We start from the raw sequence: 19,495 nt of genomic DNA, 5'->3' as shown, positions 1-19,495 counted from the left end.
GCTCTCGGACTCTCCCGCTCTCGGACTCTCCCGCTCTCGGACTCTCCCGCTCTCGGACTCTCCCCCTCTTGGACTCTCCCGCTCTCGGACTCTCCCACTCTCGGACTCTCCCGCTCCCGGACTCTCCCGCTCTCGGACTCTCCCGCTCTCGGACTCTCCCGCTCTCGGACTCTCCCCCTCTTGGACTCTCCCGCTCTCGGACTCTCCCGCTCTCACACTCTCCTGCTCTCACACTCTCCCGCTCTCACACTCTACCGAACTCGGACTCTCCCGAACTCGGACTCTCCCGCTCTCGGACTCTCCCGCTCTCGGACTCTCCCGCTCTCGGACTCTCCCGAACTCGGACTCTCCCGAACTCGGACTCTCCCGCTCTCATACTCTCCCGCTCTCAGACTCTCCCGCTCTCAGACTCTCCCACTCTCGGACTCTCCCGCTCTCAGACTCTCCCGCTCTCAGACTCTCCCACTCTCGGACTCTCCTGAACTAGGACTCTCCCTCTCTCGGACTCTCCCACTCTCGGACTCTCCCACTCTCGGACTCTCCTACTCTCGGACTCTCCCACTCTCACACTCTCCCACTATAGGACTCTCCCGAACTCGGACTCTCCCACTCTCAGACTCTCCCGCTCTCGGACTCTCCAGACCTCGGACTCTCCCGCTCTCGGACTCTCCCGCTCTCGGACTCTCCCGCTCTCGGACTCTCCCACTATAGGACTCTCCCGAACTCGGACTCTCCCGCTCTCGGACTCTCTCGCTCTCGGACTCTCCCACTCTCAGACTCTCCCACTCTCAGACTCTCCCACTCTCGGACTCTCCCGAACTCGGACTCTCCCGCTCTCGGACTCTCTCGCTCTCGGACTCTCCCACTCTCAGACTCTCCCACTCCCGGACTCTCCAGACCTCGGACTCTCCCGCTCTCGGACTCTCCCACTCTCGGACTAACCCACTCTCGGACTCTCCCGCTCTCGGACTCTCTCGCTCTCAGACTCTCTCGCTCTCGGACACTCACGAACTCGGACTCTCTCGCACTCGGACTCTCACGAACTCGGACTCTCCCACTCTCGGACTCTCACGACCTCGGACTCTCCCACTCTCAGACTCTCCCGAACTAGGACTCTCCCACTCTCAGACTCTCCCACTCTCAGACTCTCCCACTCTCGGACTCTCCCACTCTCGGACTCTCTCGCTCTCGGAGTCTCACGAACTCGGACTCTCCCACTCTCGGACTCTCCCACTCTCAGACTCTCCCACTCTCAGACTCTCCCACTCTCAGACTCTCCCGAACTAGGACTCTCCCACTCTCAGACTCTCCCAATCTCGGACTCTCTCACTCTCGGACTCTCTCGCTCTCGGACACTCACGAACTCGGACTCTCTCGCTCTCGGACTCTCACGAACTCGGACTCTCCCACTCTCGGACTCTCCCACTCTCAGACTCTCCCACTCTCAGACTCTCCCACTCTCAGACTCTCCCGAACTAGGACTTTCCCACTCTCAGACTCTCCCACTCTCGGACTCTCCCACTCTCAGACTCTCCCACTCTCAGACTCGCCCGCTCTCAGACTCTCCCACTCTCGGACTCTCCCACTCTCGGACTCTCCCGCTCTCGGACTCGCCCGCTCTCGGACTCTCCCGCTCTCGGACTCTCTCACTCTCGGACTCTCTCGCTCTCGGACACTCACGAACTCGGACTCTCTCGCTCTCGGACTCTCACGAACTTGGACTCTCCAACTCTCGGACTCTCCCACTCTCAGACTCTCCCGAACTAGGACTCTCCCACTCTCAGACTCTCCCACTCTCAGACTCTCCCACTCTCAGACTCTCCCACTCTCAGACTCTCCCACTCTCCCACTCTCGGACTCTCCCACTCTCGGACTCTCCCACTCTCGGACTCTCCCACTCTCAGACTCTCCCGAACTAGGACTCTCCCACTCTCAGACTCTCCCGAACTAGGACTCTCCCACTCTCAGACTCTCCCACTCTCAGACTCTCCCACTCTCAGACTCGCCCACTCTCGGACTCTCCCACTCTCGGACTCTCCCACTCTCGGACTCTCCCACTCTCGGACTCTCCCACTCTCGGACTCTCGCACTCTCAGACTCTCGCACTCTCGCACTCTCAGACTCTCCCACTCTCCCACTCTCGCACTCTCGCACTCTCGCACTCTCCCAATCTCGGACTCTCGCACTCTCCCACTCTCGCACTCTCCCACTCTCGGACTCTCCTACTCTCGGACTCTCCCACTCTCGGACTCTCCCACTCTCGGACTCTCCCACTCTCGGACTCTCCCACTCTCGGACTCTCCCACTCTCGGACTCTCGCACTCTCCCACTCTCCCACTCTCGGACTCTCCCACTCTCGCACTCTCGCACTCTCAGACTCTCCCACTCTCCCACTCTCGCACTCTCGCACTCTCGCACTCTCCCAATCTCGTACTCTCGCACTCTCCCACTCTCGCACTCTCCCACTCTCGGACTCTCCTACTCTCGGACTCTCCTACTCTCGGAGTCTCCCACTCTCGGACTCTCCTACTCTCGGACTCTCCTACTCTCGGACTCTCCCACTCTCAGACTCTCGCACTCTCGCACTCTCCCACTCTCTCACTCTCGCACTCTCGCACTCTCCCACTCTCGGACTCTCCCACTCTCGGACTCTTGCACTCTCAGACTCTCGGACTCTCCCACTCTCGCACTCTCACACTCTCGCACTCTCCCACTCTCGGACTCTCCCGAACTCGGACTCTCCCGAACTCGAACTCTCCCGCTCTCATACTCTCCCACTCTCAGACTCTCCCGCTCTCGGACTCTCCCGCTCTCAGACTCTCCCACTATAGGACTCTCCCGAACTCGGACTCTCCCACTCTCAGACTCTCCCACTCCCGGACTCTCCAGACCTCGGACTCTCCCGCTCTCGGACTCTCCCACTCTCGGACTAACCCACTCTCGGACTCTCCCGCTCTCCGACTCTCTCGCTCTCGGACTCTCTCGCTCTCAGACTCTCTCGCTCTCGGACACTCACGAACTCGGACTCTCCACTCTCGGACTCTCCCACTCTCGGACTCTCCCAATCTCAGACTCTCCCGAACTAGGACTCTCCCACTCTCAGACTCTCCCACTCTCAGACTCTCCCACTCTCGGACTCGCCCACTCTCGGACTCGCCCACTCTCGGACTCTCCCGAACTCGGACTCTCCCACTCTCGGACTCTCCCGCTCTCGGACTCTCCCTCTCTCGGACTCTCTCGCTCTCGGACTCTCCTTCTCTCAGACTCTCCCACTCTCAGACTCTCCCGTACTCGGACTCTCCCACTCTCGGACTCTCCCGCTCTCACACACTCCCGCTCTCGGACTCTCCCGAACTCGGACTCTCCCGAACTCGGACTCTCCCACTCTCGGACTCTCCCGCTCTCGGACTCTCCCGCTCCCGGACTCTCCCGCTCTCGGACTCTCCCGCTCAAGGACTCTCCCGCTCAAGGACTCTCCCGCTCTCGGACTCTCCCCCTCTTGGACTCTCCCGCTCTCGGACTCTCCCGCTCTCACACTCTCCTGCTCTCACACTCTCCCGCTCTCACACTCTCGGACTCTCCCACTCTCGGACTCTCCCACTCTCGGACTCTCGCACTCTCCCACTCTCGCACTCTCCCACTCTCGCACTCTCCCACTCTCAGACTCTCGCACTCTCGCACTCTCCCACTCTCACACTCTCGCACTCTCGCACTCTCCCACTCTCGGACTCTCCCACTCTCGGACTCTTGCACTCTCAGACTCTCGGACTCTCCCACTCTCGCACTCTCCCACTCTCGCACTCTCCCACTCTCCCACTCTCCCGAACTCGGACTCTCCCACTCTCGGACTCTCCCGAACTCGGACTCTCCCGAACTCGGACTCTCCCGCTCTCATACTCTCCCACTCTCAGACTCTCCCGCTCTCGGACTCTCCCGCTCTCAGACTCTCCCACTATAGGACTCTCCCGAACTCGGACTCTCCCACTCTCAGACTCTCCCACTCCCGGACTCTCCAGACCTCGGACTCTCCCGCTCTCGGACTCTCCCACTCTCGGACTAACCCACTCTCGGACTCTCCCGCTCTCCGACTCTCTCGCTCTCGGACTCTCTCGCTCTCAGACTCTCTCGCTCTCGGACACTCACGAACTCGGACTCTCCCTCTCTCGGACTCTCTCGCTCTCGGACTCTCCTTCTCTCAGACTCTCCCACTCTCAGACTCTCCCGTACTCGGACTCTTCCACTCTCGGACTCTCCCGCTCTCAGACACTCCCGCTCTCGGACTCTCCCGAACTCGGACTCTCCCGAACTCGGACTCTCCCACTCTCAGACTCTCCCGAATTCGGACTCTCCCACTCTCGGACTCTCCCGCTCTCGGACTCTCCCGCTCCCGGACTCTCCCGCTCTCGGACTCTCCCGCTCAAGGACTCTCCCGCTCAAGGACTCACCCGCTCTCGGACTCTCCCCCTCTTGGACTCTCCCGCTCTCGGACTCTCCCGCTCTCACACTCTCCTGCTCTCACACTCTCCCGCTCTCACACTCTACCGAACTCGGACTCTCCCGAACTCGGACTCTCCCGCTCTCGGACTCTCCCACTCTCGGACTCTCCCGCTCCCGGACTCTCCCGCTCCCGGACTCTCCCGCTCTCGGACTCTCCCGCTCTCGGACTCTCCCGCTCTCAGACTCTCCCACTCTCAGACTCTTCCGTACTCGGACTCTCCCACTCTCGGACTCTCCCGCTCTCAGACACTCCCGCTCTCGGACTCTCCCGAACTCGGACTCTCCCGAACTCGGACTCTCCCACTCTCAGACTCTCCCGAATTCGGACTCTCCCACTCTCGGACTCTCCCGCTCTCGGACTCTCCCGCTCCCGGACTCTCCCGCTCCCGGACTCTCCCGCTCTCGGACTCTCCCCCTCTCGGACTCTCCCGCTCTCACACTCTCCCGAACTCGGACTCTCCCACTCTCAGACTCTCCCACTCTCAGACTCTCCCGCTCTCGGACTCTCCCGCTCTCGGACTCTCCCGCTCTCGGACTCTCCCGCTCCCGGACTCTCCCGCTCTCGGACTCTCCCGCTCTCGGACTCTCCCGCTCTCGGACTCTCCCGCTCTCAGACTCTCCCACTCTCGGACTCACCCGAACTCGGACTCTCCCACTCTCGGACTCTCCCACTCTCGGACTCTCCCGCTCTCGGACTCTCCCGCTCTCGGACTCTCCCGCTCTCGGACTCTCCCGCTCTCGGACTCGCCCGCTCTCACACTCTCCCGCTCTCACACTCTCCCGCTCTCACACTCTCCCGAACTCGGACTCTCCCGAACTCGGACTCTCCCTCTCTCGGACTCTCCCACTCTCGGACTCTCCCACTCTAGGACTCTCACATTCTCGGACTCTCCCATTCTCACACTCTCCCACTCTCGGAATCTCCCACTCTCACACTCTCCCACGCTCGGACTCTCCCACTCTCGGACTCTCCCACTCTCAGAATCTCCCGCTCTCAGACTCTCCCGAGCTCGGACTCTCCCGCTCTCGGACTCTCCCGAACTCGGACTCTCCCGGACTCGGACTCTCCCGCTCTCGGACTCTCCCTCTCTCGGACTCTCTCGCTCTCGGACTCTCCTTCTCTCGGACTCTCCCACTCTCGGACTCTCCCGAACTCGGACTCTCCCACTCTCGGACTCTCCCGAACTCGGACTCTCCCGCTCTCGGACTCTCCCGCTCACGGACTCTCTCGCTCTCGGACTCTCCTTCTCTCAGACTCTCCCGCTCTCGGACTCTCCCGCTCTCGGACTCTCTCGCTCTCGGACTCTCACGCACTCGGACACTCCCACTCTCAGACTCTCCCGCTCTCGGACTCTCCCGCTCTCAGACTCTCCCACTATAGGACTCTCCCGAACTCGGACTCTCCCGCTCTCGGACTCTCTCGCTCTCGGACTCTCCCACTCTCAGACTCTCCCACTCTCAGACTCTCCCACTCCCGGACTCTCCAGACCTCGGACTCTCCCGCTCTCGGACTCTCCCACACTCGGACATAACCCACTCTCGGACTCTCCCGCTCTCGGACACTCACGAACTCGGACTCTCTCGCTCTCGGACTCTCACGAACTCGGACTCTCCCACTCTCGGACTCTCCCACTCTCGGAGTCTCCCACTCTCAGACTCTCCCACTCTCAGACTCTCCCACTCTCAGACTCTCCCGAACTAGGACTCTCCCACTCTCAGACTCTCCCACTCTCAGACTCTCCCGAACTAGGACTCTCCCGCTCTCGGACTCTCCCGCTCTCGGACTCTCCCGCTCTCGGACTCTCCCACTCTCAGACTCTCTCGCTCTCGGACACTCACGAACTCGGACTCTCTCGCTCTCGGAGTCTCACGAACTCGGACTCTCCCACTCTCGGACTCACCCGAACTTGGACTCTCCCACTCTCGGACTCTCCCACTCTCGGACTCTCCCACTCTCGGACTCTCCCGCTCTCACACTCTCCCGCTCTCACACTCTCCCGCTCTCACACTCTCCCGCTCTCACACTCTCCCGAACTCGGACTCTCCCGAACTCGGACTCTCCCTCTCTCGGACTCTCCCGCTCTCGGACTCTCCCACTCTCGGACTCTCCCATTCTCACACTCTCCCACTCTCGGAATCTCCCACTCTCACACTCTCCCACTCTCGGACTCTCCCACTCTCAGAATCTCCCGCTCTCGGACTCGCCCACTCTCGGACTCGCCCACTCTCGGACTCTCACATTCTCGGACTCTCCCACTCTCGGACTCTCCCGAACTCGGACTCTCCCGGACTCGGACTCTCCCGCTCTTGGACTCTCCCTCTCTCGGACTCTCTCGAACTCGGACTCTCCCGGACTCGGACTCTCCCGCTCTCGGACTCTCCCTCTCTCGGACTCTCTCGCTCTCGGACTCTCCTTCTCTCGGACTCTCCCACTCTCGGACTCTCCCACTCTCGGACTCTCCCGAACTCGGACTCTCCCACTCTCGGACTCTCCCGAACTCGGACTCTCCCGCTCTCGGACTCTCCCTCTCTCGGACTCTCTCGCTCTCGGACTCTCCTTCTCTCAGACTCTCCCGCTCTCGGACTCTCCAGACATCGGACTCTCCCGCTCTCGGACTCTCTCGCACTCGGACTCTCACGCACTCGGACACTCCCACTCTCAGACTCTCCCGCTCTCGGACTCTCCCGCTCTCAGACTCTCCCACTATAGGACTCTCCCGAACTCGGACTCTCCCGCTCTCGGACTCTCTCGCTCTCGGACTCTCCCACTCTCAGACTCTCCCACTCCCGGACTCTCCAGACCTCGGACTCTCCAGACCTCGGACTCTCCCACACTCGGACTAACCCACTCTCGGACTCTCCCGCTCTCGGACTCTCTCGCTCTCAGACTCTCTCGCTCTCGGACACTCACGAACTCGGACTCTCTCGCTCTCGGACTCTCATGAACTCGGACTCTCCCACTCTCGGACTCTCCCACTCTCAGACTCTCCCACTCTCAGACTCTCCCGAACTAGGACTCTCCCACTCTCAGACTCTCCCACTCTCAGACTCTCCCACTCTCAGACTCTCCCACTCTCAGACTCTCCCACTCTCAGACTCTCCCACTCTCAGACTCTCCCACTCTCAGACTCTCCCACTCTCAGACTCTCCCACTCTCAGACTCTCCCACTCTCAGACTCTCCCACTCTCGGACTCTCCCACTCTCAGACTCTCTCGCTCTCAGACTCTCTCGCTCTCGGACACTCACGAACACGGACTCTCTCGCTCTCGGAGTCTCACGAACTCAGACTCTCCCACTCTCGGACTCTCCCACTCTCAGACTCTCCCACTCTCAGACTCTCCCACTCTCAGACTCTCCCACTCTCAGACTCTCCCACTCTCAGACTCTCCTACTCTCAGACTCTCCCACTCTCAGACTCTCCCACTCTCAGACTCTCCCGAACTAAGACTCTCCCGAACTAAGACTCTCCCACTCTCAGACTCTCCCACTCTCAGACTCTCCCACTCTCGGACTCTCCCACTCTCGGACTCTCCCACTCTCGGACTCGCCCACTCTCGGACTCTCCCACTCTCAGACTCTCCCACTCTCAGACTCTCCCGAACTAGGACTCTCCCACTCTCAGACTCTCCCACTCTCAGACTCTCCCACTCTCAGACTCTCCCACTCTCAGACTCTCCCACTCTCAGACTCTCCCACTCTCAGACTCTCCCGCTCTCAGACTCTCCCGCTCTCGGACTCTCCCGCTCTCGGACTCTCCCGCTCTCGGACTCTCCCGCTCTCGGACTCTCCCGCTCTCGGACTCTCCCGCTCTCGGACTCTCCCGCTCTCGAACTCTCTCGCTCTCGGACTCACCCGCTCTCACACTCTCCCGCTCTCACACTCTCCCGAACTCGGACTCTCCCGAACTCGGACTCTCCCTCTCTCGGACTCTCCCGCTCTCGGACTCTCCCACTCTCGGACTCTCCCACTCTCGGACTCTCCCACTCTCGGACTCTCCCACTCTAGGACTCTCCCACTCTCGGACTCTCCCACTCTCGGACTCTCCCACTCTCGGACTGTCCCACTCTAGGACTCTCCCACTCTCGGACTCTCCCACTCTCGGACTCTCCCACTCTCGGACTGTCCCACTCTCGGACTCTCCCACTCTCGGACTCTCCCACTCTCGGACTCTCCCACTCTCAGACTCTCCCACTCTCAGACTCTCCCGAACTAGGACTCTCCCACTCTCAGACTCTCCCACTCTCAGACTCTCCCAAACTAGGACTCTCCCACTCTCAGACTCTCCCACTCTCAGACTCTCCCGAATTCGGACTCTCCCATTCTCGGACTCTCCCGCTCTCGGACTCTCCCGCTCCCGGACTCTCCCGCTCTCGGACTCTCCCGCTCTCGGACTCTCCCCCTCTCGGACTCTCCCGCTCTCGGACTCTCCCGCTCTCAGACTCTCCCACTCTCAGATTCTCCCACTCTCAGACTCTCCCACTCTCAGACTCTCCCGAACTAGGACTCTCCCACTCTCAGACTCTCCCACTCTCAGACTCTCCCACTCTCAGACTCTCCCACTCTCAGACTCTCCCACTCTCAGACTCTCCCACTCTCAGACTCTCCCACTCTCGGACACTCACGAACTCGGACTCTCTCGCTCTCGGAGTCTCCCACTCTCAGACTCTCCCACTCTCAGACTCTCCCACTCTCAGACTCTCCCACTCTCAGACTCTCCCACTCTCAGACTCTCCCACTCTCAGACTCTCCCACTCTCGGACACTCCCACTCTCAGACTCTCCCACTCTCAGACTCTCCCACTCTCAGACTCTCCCGAACTAGGACTCTCCCGAACTAGGACTCTCCCACTCTCAGACTCTCCCACTCTCGGACTCTCCCACTCTCGGACTCTCCCACTCTCGGACTCTCCCACTCTCGGACTCGCCCGCTCTCGGACTCTCCCACTCTCGGACTCTCCCACTCTCGGACTCTCGGACTCTCGGACTCTCCCACTCTCGCACTCTCGCACTCTCCCACTCTCGCACTCTCCCACTCTCAGACTCTCTCACTCTCGGACTCTCCCGAACTCGGACTCTCCCGGACTCGGACTCTCCCGCTCTCGGACTCTCCCTCTCTCGGACTCTCTCGCTCTCGGACTCTCCTTCTCTCGGACTCTCCCACTCTCGGACTCTCCCGCTCTCGGACTCTCCCGAACTCGGACTCTCCCACTCTCGGACTCTCCCGCTCTCAGACGCTCCCGCTCTCGGACTCTCCCGCTCCCGGACTCTCCCGCTCTCGGTGTCTCCCGCTCTCAGACTCTCCCACTCTCGGACTCTCCCGAACTCGGACTCTCCCACTCTCGGACTCTCCCGAACTCGGACTCTCCCGAACTCGGACTCTCCCGCTCTCATACTCTCCCGCTCTCAGACTCTCCCGCTCTCGGACTCTCCCACTCTCGGACTCTCCCGAACTCGGACTCTCCCGCTCTCGGACTCTCCCACTCTCGGACTCTCCCACTCTCGGACTCTCCCACTCTCACACTCTCCCACTCTCACACTCTCCCACTCTCTGACTCTCCCACTCCCGGACTCTCCAGACCTCGGACTCTCCCGCTCTCGGACTCTCCAGACCTCGGACTCTCCCGCTCTCGGACTCTCCCGCATTCGGACACTCCCACTCTCAGACTCTCCCGCTCTCGGACTCTCCCACTATAGGACTCTCCCGAACTCGGACTCTCCCGCTCTCGGACTCTCTCGCTCTCGGACTCTCCCACCCTCTGACTCTCCCACTCCCGGACTCTCCAGACCTCGGACTCTCCCGCTCTCGGACTCTCCCACTCTCGGACTAACCCACTCTCGGACTCTCCCGCTCTCGGACTCTCTCGCTCTCAGACTCTCTCGCTCTCGGACACTCACGAACTCGGACTCTCTCGCTCTCGGACTCTCACGAACTCTGACTCTCCCACTCTCAGACTCTCCCACTCTCAGACTCTCCCACTCTCAGACTCTCCCGAACTAGGACTCTCCCACTCTCAGACTCTCCCACTCTCAGACTCTCCCACTCTCGGACTCTCCCACTCTCGGACTCTCTCACTCTCGGACTCTCTCGCTCTCGGACACTCACGAACTCGGACTCTCTCGCTCTCGGACTCTCACGAACTCGGACTCTCACGAACTCGGACTCTCCCACTCTCGGACTCGCCCACTCTCAGACTCTCTCACTCTCAGACTCTCCCACTCTCGGACTCGCCCACTCTCGGACTCTCGCACTCTCAGACTCTCTCACTCTCAGACTCTCCCACTCTCGGACTCTCCCACTCTCGGACTCTCTCGCTCTCGGACTCTCTCGCTCTCAGACTCTCCCGAACTAGGACTCTCCCACTCTCAGACTCTCCCACTCTCGGACTCTCCCACTCTCGGACTCTCTCGCTCTCGGACACTCACGAACTCGGACTCTCTCGCTCTCGGACTCTCACGAACTCGGACTCTCCCACTCTCGGACTCTCCCACTCTCAGACTCTCCCACTCTCAGACTCTCCCGAACTAGGACTTTCCCACTCTCAGACTCTCCCACTCTCGGACTCTCCCACTCTCAGACTCTCCCACTCTCAGACTCTCCCACTCTCGGACTCGCCCGCTCTCGGACTCTCCCACTCTCGGACTCTCCCGCTCTGGGACTCTCTCACTCTCGGACTCTCTCGCTCTCGGACACTCACGAACTCGGACTCTCCCACTCTCGGACTCTCCCACTCTCAGACTCTCCCACTCTCAGACTCTCCCGAACTAGGACTCTCCCACTCTCAGACTCTCCCACTCTCAGACTCTCCCACTCTCAGACTCTCCCACTCTCAGACTCTCCCACTCTCCCACTCTCAGACTCTCCCACTCTCAGACTCTCCCGAACTAGGACTCTCCCACTCTCAGACTCTCCCACTCTCAGACTCTCCCGAACTAGGACTCTCCCACTCTCAGACTCTCCCACTCTCAGACTCGCCCACTCTCGGACTCGCCCACTCTCAGACTCTCCCACTCTCGGACTCGCCCACTCTCGGACTCTCCCACTCTTGGACTCTCCTACTCTCGGACTCTCGCACTCTCCCACTCTCAGACTCTCCCACTCTCGGACTCTCCCACTCTCGGACTCTCCCACTCTCAGACTCTCGCACTCTCCCACTCTCGGACTCTCCCACTCTCGCACTCTCGGACTCTCCCACTCTCGCACTCTCCCACTCTCCCGAACTCGGACTCTCCCACTCTCAGACTCTCCCGCTCTCGGACTCTCCCGCTCTCGGACTCTCCATGTTTTTTAGGAATAAGATAAAGACAAAGTATTATTTAAATGGTGATAGCTTGGGAAATGTTGATGTACGAAGGGACCTGGGTGTCCTTGTACACCAATCATTGGGCTCAATTTTCCCCAAGCCCGTTTTCTGGCGTACTGCCAAAGTTTCACCTGTTTTTCTCGGACAGAAATGTGGCAGAACTATTTTGCCAAAGTTTCCCCGATGTATTATTCGAATTTGGCGCTGCACAGTGTGTCCAGTCACTTCGGGGTGTGGAGCCTGCTGTCTGCATGAAAAACGAAGTCGCACCTTCTGCGCATGTGTGGGAAAAAAGTTATGTTTTTGACGTCGTTGCAAACGACACGCATGCTCAGTACCGCTCGGATTTGGCAATCGGCCATTTTTAAAAAGCCAGTTGTATTTATGAGAAGGAGTGCTGTGAGAGCATTGGAAAAATCGCAGCTGCAGCAATACAAGATGCAACGTGATGCAAGGACCAAGAATTTCTTGCTGGAAGAAGTGGAGGCACTAGTTACTGTGATTGAGAACAGATGGCAGGAGCTGGACACCAGCAGAGGTCACATAAAAGTTCCACCCAAAGAAATGAAGAAACGCTGGAACCAAGTTTGCAGAAGATTACTGTGCAATGGTGACCACCACGAGATCTGGAGACCAGTTTAAAAAGAAATGGAAGGACCTTCATCAAGTAGTTAATGTAAGTAATATTTTCATTTATTCAATGGAATAGTAATTGTAAATGTGACCAGCTGTATATGTCCCACTCCGCAGAAAGACACCCTCTCTAAAAAGTTGCATTTTCATCTTTGCAGAGGAAGGTGGCACATAATAAAAGAGAAAGAACTCGAACAGGAGGAGGCTCGACAAATCTGCACCCACTAACACCCTTGAAACAGAGGGTCGCTGCTTTGATGGGTCCTGCCTGGAAAAAATCAATCAGTACTGCACAAGCTGGGCCCACACTCGAGGGAGAGGGTAAGTCCTGCAAATTCATCGTGGGCCTTTAAATCAGCCTACTGCCTGGCCTGCGCTGTGTGAGTCTACTCATACCATCCACCCTGCCCTCTCCTCTGCTGCTAACCATTTGACTGTTCTGTTCTCTTTTGCAGAACTTGAGGCCAACCCTGACAATGCAGAAGAAGATTCAGATGAGGATGAGCCTGAAGAGGAGAACATCTTCCAATCCCACCCTCCAGACCAAGAACATGGGGGTGAGGGGGAGGGTGAGGGGATGGAGCTGGAGGAAGCTCCCACTGTTGTACTGATGTTGGAGGAACTGCCACTCATGGAGGTGACAGCCCCTTCCGTGACAAGTGGTTTGAGTGTTGGTGGGACATTCCATGGTTTCACACATCCCGAGATTGTGGGTCCCAGTAGTATGGTGCAGCGAGGCACACCCAGGGCCCCACCGTCCCAGGCTGTCAGTCCCAGTGGTGGGGTGTGAGCCACACCCATGGGGAGGAGGGGAAGGAGAGCTACACCACGCCCTCTTGAGGTGCAGGATCTAACAGATGTGGTTCAGATGATGTACTTGAGTGCGGAGAGCATTGGCCTTACCCGATCACTCCTGGACGCCATCAGTGGGGTGAGTGATGAGGTAGCGGGACTGTTGGGAGAAGTAACAGCAATGACATGAGAAATGGGAGAGATATCCGGGACCATCAGTGAGGGAATAGTGGCCATGAGGGGGGGAATGTCAGAGGTTGTGCAACCCACGTCACTGACCATGAGGGAGGGAATGTTGCAGGTCATTGAGACTGTCAGGGCGCATGAGGGACGGCATGTTGGAGTTAGATGCTGCAATGAGGGAACACGCCCAGACCCCGTGTCCATTGACAGAATCAACTGTCACTCCCACTCCAATCCCCACCCCAGCCTCTGAAAAGCCCAAAGCTGGGCTCTCCAACTTGCCGCCTGACCCTCAAGAGGTGCGCAGTACCCGAGATATTAGAATGAATAAGCTTGGTTTCAAGCCCAGAAACACTGTGCCATCACCTGAGGGCAGGGGTGGTGGAATGTCCAAGACCAAGCGCAGCGGGCGGTCTTGAATTAAGGCGGAGGAGAGATGGGTGCAGCCTTTCTTTGCTGTTGTTGTTGTTGTTGTTGTTGTTATTATTATTGTTACTGTTGTAACTGTTCTCAAATTAAAAGTTTTTTGTAAGTTATGTAAATTCACAAGTTTATAAGTGATCTTAAAGTTTTTAAGTGATCTTAAAAGTTTGATACAAGAATAATTTTATTTAAGGTAAGTTAAGTACATTGTAAACTTTTGAATAAAATATATTTTACATTAAAACTGAATCATGTTCCAGTAACACAACACAACATTACAGAACAGCTCCAAACAGTAAACATGTCCATGTGGAATAGTTGTCGCTGAGCCCTCAGGCATCAGTAAAACGTTCGGATGAGCTGCTGGTGCAAGGCTCGAGCAATCGTTAAAGGGGCACGATGGCCCGCCCTCCTCCACCGTCGTGCTCCGGCCTCAGGCACTTGCATGGTTTCCTCATCCTCGTCGTCATCATCCTCCTCCTCCTCCTCCTCCTCCTCCTCCTCCTCCTGCTCGTCAACTGCATCGTCCACATCATTATCATCACCCACTCTCACCACAGGTGGGTCTTCCACTACCAGGTGCTGATGCCTCATGATGTCTATGTTATGCAGCATGCAGCACACAACAGTGAACTGACCGACAATCTCAGGGGAGTACAGCAAGTAGCCTCTGGAATTGTCCAGGCATCGGAAACGCTGTTTCAATATGCCAATGGTCCTCTCAATGATGCTGCGCGTTGCAATGTGCAACATGTTTTATTGACGGTCAGCTTCCGTCCAGGTTACGTGTAGGGGCATCATGAGCCAGGTGGCGAGGCCGTACCCTTTGTCTCCCACTAGCCAGCTCTGCCCTTCTGGTTGCTGCTGAAACATGGCAGATATAACGCGTAGGCTGAACACATCATGGGTGCTGCCAGGGTATCTTGCATCGACTGACATGATATGATGCATGTCGTCACACACGAGCTGCACATTAATGGAGTGGAAACCTTTTATGTTCCTGTACAGCTTGGAATCCTTCAAAAGATGGTCGCAAGGCGATGTGGGTACAATCAACGCAGCCCTGTAAGGCAGCAATCCTAGAGAAGCCCACAGCCCTGTCATGGATTGCTTGGGCAGTCATGGGGAACTTTATGAAGTAATTCCTCCACGCGTACAGTGCAGCCGTGACCTTGCGAACAGAGACATGTGTTGCATGTTGAGAGATGAAGCACACATCCCCAGTTGTAGCTTAAAACGATCTGGAGGCATAGAATGAAAATGCAGCTGTAACCTTCAATTCAACTTAAAAAGCAATCCTCCTGATGTTTATAGGTTGCAGGTCTGCTTTGACCAACTCACGGATCTCACACAACTTATTTGCGGAAATGCAGCCTTCTGACACAGTCTGGATTACTCAGGTGGTGGTACGAACACCTGTCTCGATATACCCTATGGGCTCTGATGTTCCTGATGCGATGAAATCGATCAATTGTCTCCTATGTAGCAGCATGATCTTATTGAATGGTGGAGCAGGCTTGAGGGGCCGCATGGCCTACTCCTGTTCCTATTTCTTATGTCCTTATGTTCTTATGATGCAGAAGACTCGCACAAGGTATGGCATTATCAGTATTGCCCCCATACTTAAATTTAACCTTTGAAAGAAGCTCAAAACGGCAGGAAAGCAGGTAGGACAGCTTCACAGTTTTCTCCTCCCAAGGTCTGTATGGAAGGACCACACCCAAGGTCTTGTGACCTCCTCTCTCCGCGCCCACCGCCCCCCCCCCCCCCGCCCCTTTGAGTCTTGTGACTTCTCTTTCTCCCTCCCCTTCCCCGGGCTCCAAGCCTTCTGATCGGCACCTCGCTCTGAAAACTTTTGAAATCCAACAAATTTACACTTCTACGTTGACAGGTAATAAAAAGTTGAACTTTATTATTGATTTTGACAGTGTTCTTAACTCCCCCCAAAATCTTTGATTTAAAAACAATGGCGTCTTTCAGCGCAGATTTGTGAATGTGCGCTGGTTTTCTTAACTCAGCAGAAGGTTTTTTGGGAGTGGCCAGATACGCCGACCTAAGAGAAAAAATGTTGGCCAAACTGCGGACAATTGAAAAAACCGGCGCAGACATGAGGGATAAAAAAACTGGCCCAGAAAAATCGTAACCAAGTCAGTTACGACAGCGCAGATCGCAGGGGGAAACTTGGAAAAAAATAAATACGTCAGAAAAAATGGCACGCACCATAAAAACGGCATAAATGACCGGGGAAAATTGAGCCCTTGAAAGCAAACATGCAGGTGCAGCAAGCAGTTAGGAAGGCAAATGGTATTTTGGCCTTCATTGCAAGAGGATTTGCGTACAGGAGCAAGGATGTCTTACAACAGTTATATAGGGCCTTGGTGAGACCACACTTGGAGTATTGTGTGTAGTTTTGGTCTCCTTACCTAAGAAAGGATATACTTGCCATAGAGGGAGTGCAACGAAGGTTCACCAGACTGATTCCTGGGATGGCAGGACTGTCTTCTGATGAGAGATTGGGTTGACTAGGCCTGTATTCAGAAGAAATTAGAAGAATGAGAGGGGATCTCATTGAAATGTATAAAATTCTGACTGGGTTGGATAGACTGTGTTGTGTATGGAGAAAGAGTCAGACTGAACACTGTGAACTCAAAGTAAAGTGTGATCTTAGTCTTTTATTGCAGTTCTCCAGAGTGCCTCTCCAACCTGTGAAGCCTCCTTAAATAACTGTGCTCCCAAGGTATTATGGGATCCCTTGGAACTCCAGGGGGTGAGCCCTCTGGTGGCTGTACAGAGTAAATACAAGTCCACATATATAACAACACTCCCCCCTCAAAAGTCAATAGTGTAACTATTTACAATGTGAGTTGAACTGGGGCCCTTCTTGCCCTGGTTGATCGTCTCGGTGTGAAAGCTGGTATTGTTGAATCATTTGTTGGGCCCTCACTGGGCTGCTGTTCAGCTGGCCTCACTGGGCTGCCTGGTGTGGTGGGCCCTGCTGGGCTGCTGTGGATGATGGGTTCTGCTTCGTGGTCAACCGTGGTGTCGGTTGCCACTGGTGTTTATGTTGGGGGGTCAAAGAAGGTAGGGTCAAAGGTGGGTTGCTCAGGATAGTCCATGAATCTGAGTTTGATTTGGTCCAAGTGTTTCTGGTGAATGAGTCCATTTCAAAGTTTGACTCGAAACACCCTGCTCCCCTCTTTGGCCACGACAGTGCCGGGAAGCCACTTGGGACCTTGTCCATAATTTAATACAAATACAGGATCATTGATTTCAATCTCGCGTGACACATTTGCGCTACCATGGTATGTACTTTGTTGAAGCCGCCTGCTCTCTACCTGTTCATGTAGATCAGGGTGAACTAACGAGAGCCTTGTCTTAAGTGCTCTTTTCATGAGCAGTTCAGCAGGTGGGATCCCAGTGAGTGACTGGAGTCTCATGCGGTAGCTAAGCAGGACTCGGGATAGGAGAGTCTGCAGTGAGCCTTCAGTTACTCTCTTCAAGCCCTGCTTGATGGTTTGCAGTGTTCTCTCTGCCTGACCATTGGATGCTGGTTTAAACGGGGCAGATGTGACATGTTTGATCCTGTTATGGGTCATGAATTCTTTGAACTCAGCACTGGTAAAACATGGCCCGTTGTCACTCACCAGGACATCGGGTAAGCTGTGGATGGCAAACATGACTCGCAGGCTTTCAGTAGTGGCAGTAGATGTGCTAGCCGACATTATCTCACATTCAATCCACTTGAAGTACGCATCTACAACCACAAGGAATATTTTACCCAAGAACAGGCCTGCATAGTCGACGTGTACCCTAGACCACGGTTTAGAGGGCCAAGACCATAAACTTAGCGCCACCTCCCTGGGTACATTACTTAACTGCGAGCATGTATTACATCTGTGAACGCAGGACTCTAAGTCCGCATCGCTACCGGGCCACCACACGAGGGATCTGACTATCGCTTTGTGGTTGACCGTAGCGCACTGGTTCTGGGCTAGGCTGAGCCGAAGGGTCATGAGGCGTTTGTTTAACCCGCAAGGGGAGTCTCTGAGACGGCCCACTAGTTCATTTTTAATGGCGAAGCCAACCCCATGGAGGCAGCGTTCTTCTGGTTTACCTTTCCAGAAGAAGGTGTAACCACCACCTTGTTCCTTGAGCTGGCATTCGCCTGCCCACTGGAACTCGCTTGGGGCGGCGATGCCTACGTCGGAATGTCTGAGTTCCCGGGCAAAGATAGCAGTACGGTGTTCCGGTCTGTCGCTGTTGGGGTTGTCCATAAGGGTCCTGATATTTCAGGTCCAGAACTTCATTTTAAAGGGGGAAGATGCCTGTGCGTGACTTATTTTAATGTGGGGTGACCGTTGCACACCAGCTACCACACAGACTTGACAGAGCAAGGTCTTGGTCCAGAGGCAAGGGGATCCAAGACCACTGGAGACCAGGCTCATAAACACACACATACTCCTACTGTCCTCCTTCCTCCTTTCCACAGGTCCTCTCTCCCTGAAATTCATAGGACACACTGTAGTCCTCATGACCTCGCTGTTGGCCAGTGCTGCTCCTTTCCTGGGCCTCGACCACGCCGCTCCTAGGCCCCAACCTCGCCACTGCTCCAGGCCTATGCTCCTCTCCAGTCCCGACCACCACTCCCGACCCCCGCTCCCGACCTATGCTCCTGACCTCCGCTTCGACCTCTGGTCCCGCCCTCCACTCTGACCTCCGGTCCCGACCTCCGCTCCGACCTCCGGTCCCGAGTTCCAGAGCTTCGGGACCGGAGGTTGTATTTATATAGTACATAGAGCATGGTGAAATGTTCCAAGCATTTCACAGGAGTACTATGATCTAAAAAAAATTTACACCAAGCCGCATAAGTAGAAATTAGTGCAGGTGACCAAAAGCTTGGTCAAAGTGGTAGGTTTTAAGGAGCATGTTGAAGAAGGATAGAGAGGTCGAGAGGCAGAGAGCTTTAGGCAGGGAGCTCCAGAGCTTTGGGCCTAGGCAACAGAAGGCACGGCCACCAATGGTTGAATGATTATAATCAGGGATGCCCAAAAGGGCAGAATTAGAGGAGCGCAGACATTTCGGGGAGTGGCGGGGGGCGGGGGTTGTGGAGCTGGAGCAGATTACAGAGATAGGTAGGGGTGAGGCCATGGAAGGATTTGAAAATAAGGATGAGAATTTTGAAATTGAGGCGTTGTTTAACTGGAGGCCAATGTAGATCAGTGAGCACCAGGTTGATGGGTGAGTGGGACTTGGTGCTAGTTAGGATACAGGCAGCCGAGTTTTGGATCACCCCTAGCTAACGTAGGATAGAATATGGGAGGCCAGCCAGGAGTGCATTGGAATAGTCAAGTCTAGAGGTAACAAAGGCATGGATGAGGGCATCAGCAGCGGATGAGCTGAGCAAGGGCAGATGTGGGCGATGTTACGGAGGTGGAAATAGGTGATCTTAGTTATGCTGCGGAGATGTGGTTGAGAGCTTATTTCAAGGTCAAAATATGATACCAAGGTTCCGAACTGTCTGGTTCAGCCTTGACAGAAGTTGGGGAGAGGGATGGAGTCAGTGACAAGGGAACGGAGTTTGTGGCAGAGACCGAAAACAATGGCTTCGGTTTTCCCAATATTCAACTGGAGAAAATTTCTGCTGATCCAGAACTGGCAAAACAGTC

This window comes from Pristiophorus japonicus, chromosome 3, assembly GCF_044704955.1.
Source record: "Pristiophorus japonicus isolate sPriJap1 chromosome 3, sPriJap1.hap1, whole genome shotgun sequence".
NCBI lineage: Eukaryota > Metazoa > Chordata > Chondrichthyes > Pristiophoridae > Pristiophorus > Pristiophorus japonicus.
The sequence above is the reverse complement of the archived record's forward strand: the minus strand, read 5'-3'. Positions refer to the sequence as shown.